General features: G+C 41.8%; 1 protein-coding gene across 1 annotated transcript in view; it reads right to left on the minus strand.

Annotated features, from left to right (window-relative positions):
* RNF145 (ring finger protein 145) overlaps window positions 1-1,614 on the minus strand; it is a 100,623-nt gene extending 99,009 nt beyond the window's left edge. The window contains exon 1 of the mRNA XM_036751812.1: window positions 1,260-1,614. The gene's annotated coding sequence lies outside the window, so the exon portion shown is untranslated. The remainder of the gene's footprint in view (window positions 1-1,259) is intronic.
* Window positions 1,615-11,219: the final 9,605 nt, after the last annotated feature.

Here is an 11,219-nt window from a genome sequence, read left to right on the forward strand (position 1 = left end):
TACCTGAACACAATCAACTACTAGCAATTCTATCGCTTTTCATAATCTCTTCCGAAAAAAATCATTTTTTAAAATGATTCTACTTCTCTCTGAGCTGCAGGATTTTTTTTTTAAACTCAAGGAGACACAGGAAATAGAAATATTGCTATCTCTGCCATAGAGCCATCAGCCTAGGTCACGACTGCAGCTCCAAGAGCTCATCTTTTGGGTTTGAGTCAAGATTCACTTCTGGCACCAAACTCCGTACAGTATTAAAATGAGAGAGATGCACACACAATCCCCTCCTTCCCTTCCAAACCAAACTAGTTTCCTGTTTACGACCGGGTTGCAAAACTAAACCAACCATTAATCTTTGATGCCACAACATTGCAAAGCCCCCTTCCTCTTCCCACACCTCCCTCTACCGATCTCAGATGCGTTTTGAACTCCAGTAACCCCTAGCAAAGCTAGAGCTGCAAAGGCGGCGGCGCAGCCGCCTCGGGGCTGGGGGATTACGCACGGTAAACCTGGGCCAGGAGAGGCAGCCCTGGAACTCCATCGCCAACCGTAGATCCTCCACAGCCGCACAGCCCAAACTCTCCCTTCTCCAGCTGCAGTAAAGGGTTTTAGTGGGAAGCTCTGCCTAAAGAATTCAACTCTCCCCCCGCCCCACCTCCATCGTCCCTTCCCTTCTGGAGAAGGGTATCTCTCCCGATGGCGAGAGGCCCTGGGTGGGAAAGGCTCGGAGTTGGAAGGGGAATTAAGTAAAAATTGGTTTGAGTGGGTTTAAATAGGGGCGTGGGGGGGGGGGGACTGTAAAGAGTGGGTTAAAAAAAAGGACTGGAAAAAGACCCCCTCGGCAGATGAAAGGAAGGGGGGCTGCGAAGGAGCAGAGTCCCCATCAGAAAGCTCCCCCTCGCCTGACCCTCTCCCCAAGTCCCAACATCCAGAGGAGGATAGGAGGGGGCGGCCAGAGGAGGCCTGAGGCCGGGGTAGAGCCGTGCGGGACTGAAGGCGGGATGCGGGATGGAGAGAGCTGGACCCTAGAGCTGGGCCCGGGACGTGAGGGCAGGAAGGAGATGGAGACTGGGCAGGGGAGGGCGGCCAGACCGGGGGCTGCTCGCGGACGCGGGGGAAGGTGAGACGATGCCAAAGAAAGTGAGGAGGGGGAAGGGGCGGAGGAGGACGCCGGCCCAGGGAAGGAGAGACAGCGGGGATTTCCAAGGGGGGGGAGGAAGGGGGAGGGGCAGCAGGATGGGAGGCGGCGGGGCTTCAGTCACCTCAGGGCCGCAGCCTGGCGGGGGGGAGGGGGCGGCAGCGGCGACGCCGCCCGGCAGGCTCTCGGGTTCCCTCCCCGGGTCTCGGTCGGTGTCTGAGGAGGAGGTGGCGGCGACGGCGGGTCCGGGCTCGGTTCAAAGAGGCGGCTCCTCGCCCGGCCTCGGCTGTCCCCTCTTGGGCCGCGGCATGAGCCCGGTGGTCACCATCCTCCGCTGCCGCGGGTACCTCTGACCCCGCACTCCCGGGCCGGGCCCATCAGCAGGCGGCCGCGGCCATGGCCGGTGCCTCCCGGCGTGTCCGCTCCTCAGCTCACTAGCTCCCTCCCGTTTCCCCCCTCCCCCTCCCCCTCCGGGCTCTGCGGCGGCGGCGGCTCCCGCCTCCTTCCCTCCCTCCTGGCTCCGACTGCGCCTGCGCGCCAGCAAGCCAGGCCCCTGATTAGCCCCTCCCCCACTCCCCCCTGCTCCCGGGAGTCCTCGCCCCCTCCCTATTCCCCCCACCCACCACCCCCGTCCTTTCTCCCTTTCCCCCGCTCCCCTCCATCACTGGGCGCTGTGGGCCCCTGTGCTCCCACCCCACGTTGTTGCTAGAGGTATATGAACACCCCCCCTGATGCACAAGCCAGGATGCGTAGCGCATCTGTGGAGTTGTGGAGCACACAACAATGACACGTGGACAAAATTCCCCACTCCCCCTTCTCCTTACCCCCCACCCCGCCCCCACATCGCTAGGACTGGCGCACACTGACATGGGCTCGCCTACGTTCCTGGACCCAACAAACAACGCGTACACACATGCAAAAAAGCGGCGACTTGAGCTATAGGAAAGGTCTATGCGGAGAATATTTTGATTTTCTACCTTTGTTGCGGTTCATTAATTTCTGGGGGGAACAGAGTCACGAGATTATTTGAGGAAACAAAAAAAAAACCCAACAACTTGTATTTGGTTGCAGCTCATCGATCCTTCATTCTTGCCAGGAACTCACCACTTATTCCTGCTTTAGTTCAAATAGCATGGTAACACATTCTGGATGTTGTGTTTAGGTTCTTTATACAGTATAGCCTGAAACAAACTCAGGGTTCCTTATTAAATGAGGATGATGGTGCTAGTGCTAAGAGGTTTTCACCAACCCCATTTTTCTGCTAGCAAAGAAAATACAAGTTTCGATGTTGTTCTCAAAACTTGGAAAGTACTGGTTTTTCATCTTTGGGCGGGGGGGGGGGGGGGGAGAGGGGGGGGAAGGAAAAAAGACAAAAAAATTTTAAAAACCTTTTGTCTTTGAAATAGGTTTTACAAAAGTTTATACTTTTACACAATATGGATGTGATAACCTACATATTCAAAGAAGTCAATAAAGTGAATTTAAGGTTATTTTCAAAAATCTTTATTTCAGAAACATGACCCACTTTATATTTCAGAAATTATGAGCAGCATGGTATAAAAAGGCATCTGGGGAGTTCATCAATGTGTAGAAAACTCCTAGTGTTGAAATTCCCTCAGCTGACAAGGGCAATTTAGTGAGTTCCATTACCCCAGGTCACATAAATAGTATTTGTCAGAGACAGACTGTGAACCCAGGTCTTCCTGACTGGGAGGCTGGCCCTGTCTCCCCTAGAACACTCTGCCTTAGTTAAATAGGATCATAGAAAAGAAAAGGGACTTTGGCTGTTACTTAGTCCAGCCCCCTCATGTTACACATAAGGAAACAGAATCCAAAAAATTAAATAACTTTCCCAGGGACACATAAGTCAAAGTTGAGATTCAACTGTGATGCTAGTTCATGTCTATAAACAATCTAAATTTGCCTCGCTTATTAATTCCCCTGTATATGTGATTTAAATTTCATGGGACTTCTAAAGTTATAAGTGAGACATAGTATGTGTTGATTAACTTTCTTTAGGAGTTTGAAGCTATTTTGTTAAAATTTCAGATCTTTGACTTCTTTTTTAAAATGGTTATCCCATAGCCTCTAGTATTCTATTACTCCAATAGAGAGAGAGAACCATGCTCACCTAGTCTAGATAAAATTATAGAGGTTTGTTTGAAACTTTTCTACGTAAGTCCTTCTCCACCTACAGTCTCAAAGCCACATGTGACCCTCTAGGTCCTCAAGTGCAGCCCTTTGACTGAATCCAAACTTCACAGAACAAAAAAAGTCCAAACTGTGAAGTTTAGATTCAGTCAAAGAGTCGTACTTGAGTACATAGAGGGCCACATGTGGCCTCAAGGCTGCAGGTTCCCCACCCCTGTCCTACTCCAATGGCTCGCTCATCTTAATGCCACAGCAACTAAGGAAAAGAAACATTTACCCTAGAACAGGAGGCCACTATGGATCAAATTCAAACTTCAGTGCTTCAAAAGATCCTTGCTGCTGTTAGTGTTAATATCACCCAAAAATAATTCTTAGTGGTAGTATGCAGTAGAAAGCAAGTTTTAAATAATTACCAAGCGAATTAGAAGATGCTGGGTTCAAATTCTGGCTCTGCTATTTAGTAGTTATATGAACTTGGACAATTCATTTACTTACATGGCTAGGTGACACAGTAAATAGAGCATTGTACCTGGAGTTAGAAAGACCTGATTTCAAATACTACCTCAGACACTTACTAGTTGTGTGACCCTGGGTAAACTGCTTACCTCTGCCTCAGTTTCCTCATCTGTCTCTCTCACCTCTCATATCCAATCTGTTGCTATTTTACTAACATCTCTCACATATGCACCCTTCTCTGCTCCAAAAAAGCCATGTCCCTGGTACAGGCCTTCATCACCTAACACCTTGGCTGTTGCAATATCCTGCTAGTTGGTCTCTCTGCATTAGTCTTTCCCCACTCCAGCCAGTCCACCACTCAGACTAAAGGGCAAGTCTGACTACTCAGATAACTCCAGTAGCTCCCTATCACCTCCAGGATCAAATACAAAATCTTGTATTTGGCATTCAAAGCCCTTCATAACTCACTCTCACTCACTCTCTCCTTCTCTCTCTCCTCTCTTCTCTTCTCTTCTCTTTCTCTCTTCCAATCTTCTCCAGTGACACTGATCTCCTTACTTTTCCTTGAACAAGATACTTCATCTCCCAATCCCTGACATTTTCTATTGCTGTCCATATTTAAAATGCCCTCCCTCCTCATCTTCACCTCTTCTCCTCCTTGGCTTCTTTCATGTCTCAACTAAAATCCCACCTTCCACAAGAAGCCTTTTCAGCACCCCTTCCTTAATTCTGGTGCCTCCCCTTTATTGATTACCTCCAATTTATCCTATGTGTATCTTATTTGTACATAGCTGTTTGCATGTTGTCTGCCCGCCCCCCCCATTTAGATAGTTGGAAATCAGGAACTGTCTTTTGCCCTTCTTTATATTCCCAGAGCTTAGCACAGTGCCTGCCACTTTGACGATTAATAAAGGTTTAGACTAGGCTAAAATGGCACCTATCTCTGAGGGTTGTTGTGAGGATCAAGTGAGGTGATATTTGTAAATCGCTTTGCAAACCTCAAGGTACCACATAAATACTAGCTGTTATTATTGTGTCCATTTCCAAGTCTCAGTTTTCTTGTCTGTAAAATGGGGGGAGGGAGGAGAGGTTGGACTAGAAGACTTCTAAGGTCCCTCCCAAATATAAATCTTATGACCAGTACCAGTCAAGTAGGTAGTCTGTCATACCATATGTTCAACCAAGTAGAAATGTATAGTAGCAAATAGACTTCACCAGAAAAAGCAGCAAGATAAAAAGTATAGTCTTTTTGGCTGTACTCTTTTATGACAACTTTAGTACTCACTCTGCTAAGAAAATGAAGTGGCACAAAAGAACACTATAAAAGATACACAATCCATATTGGTCTGTATTTCAATTGGATTTATTCTTCCGCACTAAACGAGAGAGGCAATTTAATAAAATTTTGCTGAAATACTGTTGTTGAACATCTTTCTAAATGTGTAAGGGGTTAACTCCCAACTCATAGAAAGTACTTCATAAACTGTAAACTATTTTTTTAAGGAAAAAAAATACCTGAGAGGCCTGTAACTCCCACCATCATAAAACAGCACTTGTAAAACATGAAAAGGTCACATGTCTTTTTCACCTTTTATTTTCATAGCTGCTACCCATAAATAAGAAATGCTGATGTTCAAAACAGCAAGCAAGGAAAATTACCCTGTAGTGTGTAATGAAAGGGTTAGTAGTATTATACTGCTGCTAATCCGGTTATTCAAAGACTCCTTATCTTCAAGACGAGATAACCAACTCAAACTATTAAAAAAAAAAACGCAAGAAAAAGAAGGATGAAAACAAAAACTGGATGGGAGAGGGGATATAGAACTCAGCATGAAAGGGCACAATCTTAATTCCTCAGATATTTTGATGACTGCCGTACCCACTGACCAACATGTTATAAAGGAAAGCATGAAGAAAATTTTCTTTGTTACTGGTTGCTCAATAAAGTTCTAGGAAAAGAAAGCTAAGACATTTATCTAAAATAAAATACACCAAGTTGCTATATGGAGAGAAGAGAAAGGTTAAAGGGCAGACCCTTTCAGGCTTCAAAGCTTATCCCCCCACACACTAAGTGATTGTAAAATCAAGCTGTAAATTGCAGCAAAGTTTAGAGAAAGTGTATTTGTTTCAGCAAATCAAGCCCCATTCAGAAAGGCCAGTCACTGCTTTCCATACAAAACTGACTATTTCTAATGGCCTGATCACAGAGAAATAGTCCTTTGTAGCAAATTCTGCTTGAGATAATTGACCTTTAGTCTATTATGCACTGTCATCTGGCTCTGGCAGTATTTCATATAACAGACTTCTCCTGGTACATCATATAATGGAGTCAGGTTGTTGAGAGAACTTGAATATGTGACCTTGAGGATTTGGGGAAAAGGCCAATTTTTCTGCATTCAGCCAATATTTACTAAGTGCCTACTATATGCAAAGCATTGCGCTGTTTGATCCAGTTCTAACACAGTAATGAGACTCAGAGGCAGCCTGGCATAAGAGATAGAAGGCTGGCCTTAGAGATTGGAAGAACTAGATTCATAGTGTACAACAGGCACATGTTATCAGTGTGACCATGAACGAGTCATTTAACCCTTAACTTTATAAAACTGGAAATCACAGAGAAGAGTCTGGTCTATATTGATAGAGTGTTTCCTTTTTAACCATAGATTTAGAATAACAAAGGCTATCAGAGGTCAGATGAGGAAATAGGACAGGGAAGTCATTTGCCCATGGTCACTCAGACCATGTAAGCAACAGAGATGAAATTTGAACTTGAGTTCTGATTCCAAATACAATTATCTTTCCCTTGTACCATGTTGCCTGTCTTCACTGAGAGATTTCTTTTTAAGTGATGACAGGTCTGGACAAAAACTTTTTTTAATATAGATTTTAAACCTGCAAGAGACCAGAGAGATCATCTCCAGCCCATCATTCTACTAGTGCGGAAACAGACCTCCGAAGAATTTAAGTGATATGTCCTAAGTAGCAAATCCAGGACATCAACCTAAGTTCTCCGACTCTAAATTCAATATCCTTTGTCTTTTTTTTTTAACTTTTTTTTTTTTTGCAGGAGGGAAGGCAGGGCTTGTGACTTGCCCAAGGTCACACAGCTAGTAAGCGGGTCAAGTGTTTGAGGCTGGATTTGAACTCAGATTCTCCTGACTCCAGGGCCAGTGCTCTATTCAGTGTGCCACCTAGCTGCCCTTTTTGTCTTGTTCAATGTACTTTTATTTATTTTCGGACAATACCCCAGAATGTTTTATTTTGAAATACTTTAGGTTATTTTCTGCTTTTGTTGAGAATAAAAACCTGTATGAATAATAATTAGCTTCTATATGGTGCTTTACATGTTCTATTATGTGGTTCTGCCCCTATTGTAAACACTTATGCCTTTAACACATAATTCAACTTAATTTCAGTTCAATGAATTGGATGAATTTTATGAATCAAGTGAAATTAAATTAATTCAACTTATTAATTCAAGTCTTTGAAGCTTTTTCTGTGTATAAGACCCATTGTATAGGCACTGTGCTGTACAATCTAAAATATAGTTTTATTTCTGTTATGTACCATTGACATTCTCATTCTCTGTTCTGCTCAAGATAGAGATTATGTAACAGCTTCCTAATAATATTAAAAAATATCCCACTTTCGAAGATATGTGTCAATCACATTTCCATTACTTTTTATCTGCACCAGAAAATAAAATCTTCTCTTTTAGAAAATTCTCTAATACAGAGGTATCAAACATGTGGCCCACAACACTCCTGAATGCAGCCTGAACCAGATTAAAAGGTAGGTCCTATCTGATTTGAACATGTTGACATATTAATAATAATATAAAGTCACATGTGGACCGTAGTTATCCTTATGGTTTAGTGACCCTCATTTCTATTTGAGTTTGACACCACAGCTCTAATAGGTTTCTCTTTTTTCTACCCTATCCAGTTCCTTAAATTTTCATGCAGATATACTAAAAATGATTAATATCTAAGTCTATTATCTGTGTATATTAGACCATATAGCACAGCATCATATACAGACTAAGTTCTCAATATCTATTAAGTCTATCTCCCAAGTTGGAAACCAGCAGCATATACTTTTATTTTTTTGTGAAAATACGTTTTTCTTTTTTAATTATGTTAACTGAATGGTTGAAAAGTATGGGAATAAATAATAGGAAAAGCTGGGTATGTCACAACAAACTGTCCAGTTTTGAAAACATATGCCCTAAGACTTCGGAGATGGGGGCGGGGCGGGTATGTGCAGAATATACATAACTGATATAACAGGCCTGTCCATATGCATGGTAGAACATAAAAAGAGGGATATATGGAAAACTGAACTCTTATGTACAATTAACTTTTCTTTTTAAATAGAATACATAATGTAATAAATTCAGCATATAACTTTTAAAACTTTCCCTGCTTATCTATGAGTCTTTCTGGCCTTCCTTCCATTTTCCTCTGTACATTTAGGGTTTTTTAAAAAATGCTTCAGTGACCTTTTTTTCCTTTTTCTCCTTTCTTCTCTTTTAAATTCTTCTTTTTCTTTCTTTTTTTTTTTTTTTTTTTGGCTTTCCTAACCTTATTCTTCCCTCCCCTCTGAAACTCGAATTGAAAAAAAAAAACCCACAGGAAAAAGAACCTTTTAACAAATATAAGTAGTAAAGCAAAACAAATCCCGGTATCGGCTGTGTCTGAAAATAAAGGATTTTTTCTTAAGCAGCAGCCGCAGCCACTCCTCCCTTGCTCAGTTTCAGCCCTCTTACAATATCTCAATGCAGTTCCTCAATCCTGCACTGTGCTGAAAACTTCTTTGATACTTTTTTGCCATGGACGACAAAAACAAGAGATGATCAGGTATGCCAAAGTGTGGTTTTCAGATCTGACTTCATGCAACTGAACTACAACCTGTTTTTTATACATTGCCAAACCAGGAGTACATGAGCCCGCAAAGTCTTTGGAAAGCATGTGAGAAGAAAGGGAACAGAAGAGAGAAAAGGAACTCAAGGGGTTTTCCCCTTTATAAATCAGGGGACTAGATAACCTTTTAATTTCCTTCTCTAAAATTTAATGAGTCATCAATTCAAGGTAGTGGTAGTAATGGGAAGAGGTTGCTCAAGCAGGTGTGACACTGTGTCCAGAATCAAAGTTTTTATGGGCTTCTCTCTTTTCTATAATGTATCTGTTTTCATTGTTGCCAAACCTGAATCATAAAACAATAGAACAATGAGTAACATTTCAGTCACCTTCCCAGTCAGATCTATTTGAAATCTTTACATAGGGCTATAAAAATAAGAAAAATAGATATAGTCCCTTGATTTCAGAAAACTGTTTTAAAAAACACTCTTTTCATCTTCTGGCTAATTGGGTTTGTAACTTAATTATTCTCTAATTGAATAGGACTCAAACCTAAATCAGGCAGTCATGAATATTTATTGGATACCTGCACTATACAGGTTTTCCCATAGGAAACAAAAGACAAAAAAGATACTTTCCATCATCTTATTGGAATACATACATCTAAAACAACTGAAGACCACCTTTGTTGAAGAACTAAATCAACAAATACAAAATAACATAGAATGATATAGAGAAAAGAAGGTCAAGGAATTCTAGGCCTACCTATGTGACCAAGCAACTATGTGACCTTACTTTCCTCTCTGGGCCTCCATTTTAATAAATAATCCCACAAATTCCTTCCAGCTGTGAAAGAACTATAATACTATCATTTTTACTATAGTACAAAATCATTATGTAGTGCCAAGGGTACTTTCTATAAGAGTACTCTCTCTCTCTCTCTCAATATATATCTATATAAAATATATATAATAATATATATGTGTATGTATATATATATATCACACATATGTATATATGTATGTGTGTTTATATATGTGCATATATGTTGAGGTTTAAGGGTGCTGGGACCCTGAAATAGTGACACACAGGGTCCTGCCTGAATTAATTTGACCCAAGTATTCTTTCAGGCAAAGAAAAACAAAGTTTACTAAAGATCTGCCATATTGGGTAGACTCTTAAGGAATCTGAACATTCGTAAGCTAATATAAGCGGGCCAGATTGAATCTGAGCACTTCCATAGAAACAAGATGGATCTTTTATACAGAAAGACTGTGGGAGGGATCTAGGGGTGGCCAAGTAGTCTAGCGTAACTGGAGGAGGGGTCCAGGGAGGATCTTGATGGGAGGGGCCAGTAAACTGGGTTGACCAAGAGAATGGGATTAAAACTGGGGAAGTAGCCAAAGGCTTTCTGGAGATAACAGACATTGGAGGGCTAGGCTAGGTTAAGGGCAACAGAGAATTCATTCCACATAGCTATAATAAAAGGCTTATAGCCTCCGGGGAATGCCACATCAAGTGGGAAGATTCAAGGACAGTTCAGGGGGGTTCCCAGAGCCTGTACTCCATCATGTACATATACATGTGTGTACACATATACACACATACATATACTATACACACACACACAGGCATGTATGTATAACTACAAATTGAAGAACAATGGGTGATCTATATTGGTAGAAGGAACTTCTACCCTTCCCCGCCCTCCACCTTGGCTACCTATCCAGGACGAGACAACATCCTGAGAACCTCTCCCTGAGTTAAGCCTAGAATGAGCCTTGGGATAGAACTAACATAATTGGTGACTGTAGAATGAGTATATAAAATTTGCCTCACCTCTCTAAAACCACAAAATTTGACTTTCAAATACAAGAATCAAGAGAAGCATGAAAAGTAAACAGGAAAGAGAAATCATAATGAACTTACTAAAGTTGAACTGTTTTTGTTTACATTCCTACATGGAAACATGATGTGTGTAATTCATGAGATCTTTCTCAGTATTAGGGTAGTTGAAGGGAATATACATATATATAGATAGAGGGCACAGAGTGAGTTGAATATGAAGGGATCATATCTAAAAATGAAATAAAATTAAGGGGTGGGAGGAATATATTGGGAGAAAGAGAAAGGGAGAGATAGAATGGGGTAAATTATCTCAAATAAAAGTGGCAAGTAAAAGCTGTTATAATGGAAGGGAAGGGAAGAGGAGGTAGGTGAAAGGGAATGAGTGAATCTTGCTCTCATCAGATTTGACTTAAAGAAGGAATAACATATACACTCAGCCTAGCTCATAGTTTCACCTACTTTGAAACCTGATTGCATTAGCACAGGGAAACCTTTTACCAACTCATAGCACAATCCTTCTGTGATTAAGTAAAGGAAATTCATCATTCTGCACCTGTAGCGTTAATGATACTAGCACACGGAATGGCTATTTGCTAGCACAGGTTCACTCTTAATCTGCTTTATAAAGGAAAGACAGCTTCAAAGGGATTGATGATTTTACTTTGTTCTATCTAGTTTTCTCACAAGGGTTGCTGAGCACCATCTCCTACAGCATTCCCTAATCACCCTTCTCACAGTGGCCAGCAAGAAAGAGGGGGGCAATTCACTGC

Source organism: Trichosurus vulpecula, chromosome 3 (genome assembly GCF_011100635.1).
Source record: "Trichosurus vulpecula isolate mTriVul1 chromosome 3, mTriVul1.pri, whole genome shotgun sequence".
Classification (NCBI taxonomy): domain Eukaryota; kingdom Metazoa; phylum Chordata; class Mammalia; order Diprotodontia; family Phalangeridae; genus Trichosurus; species Trichosurus vulpecula.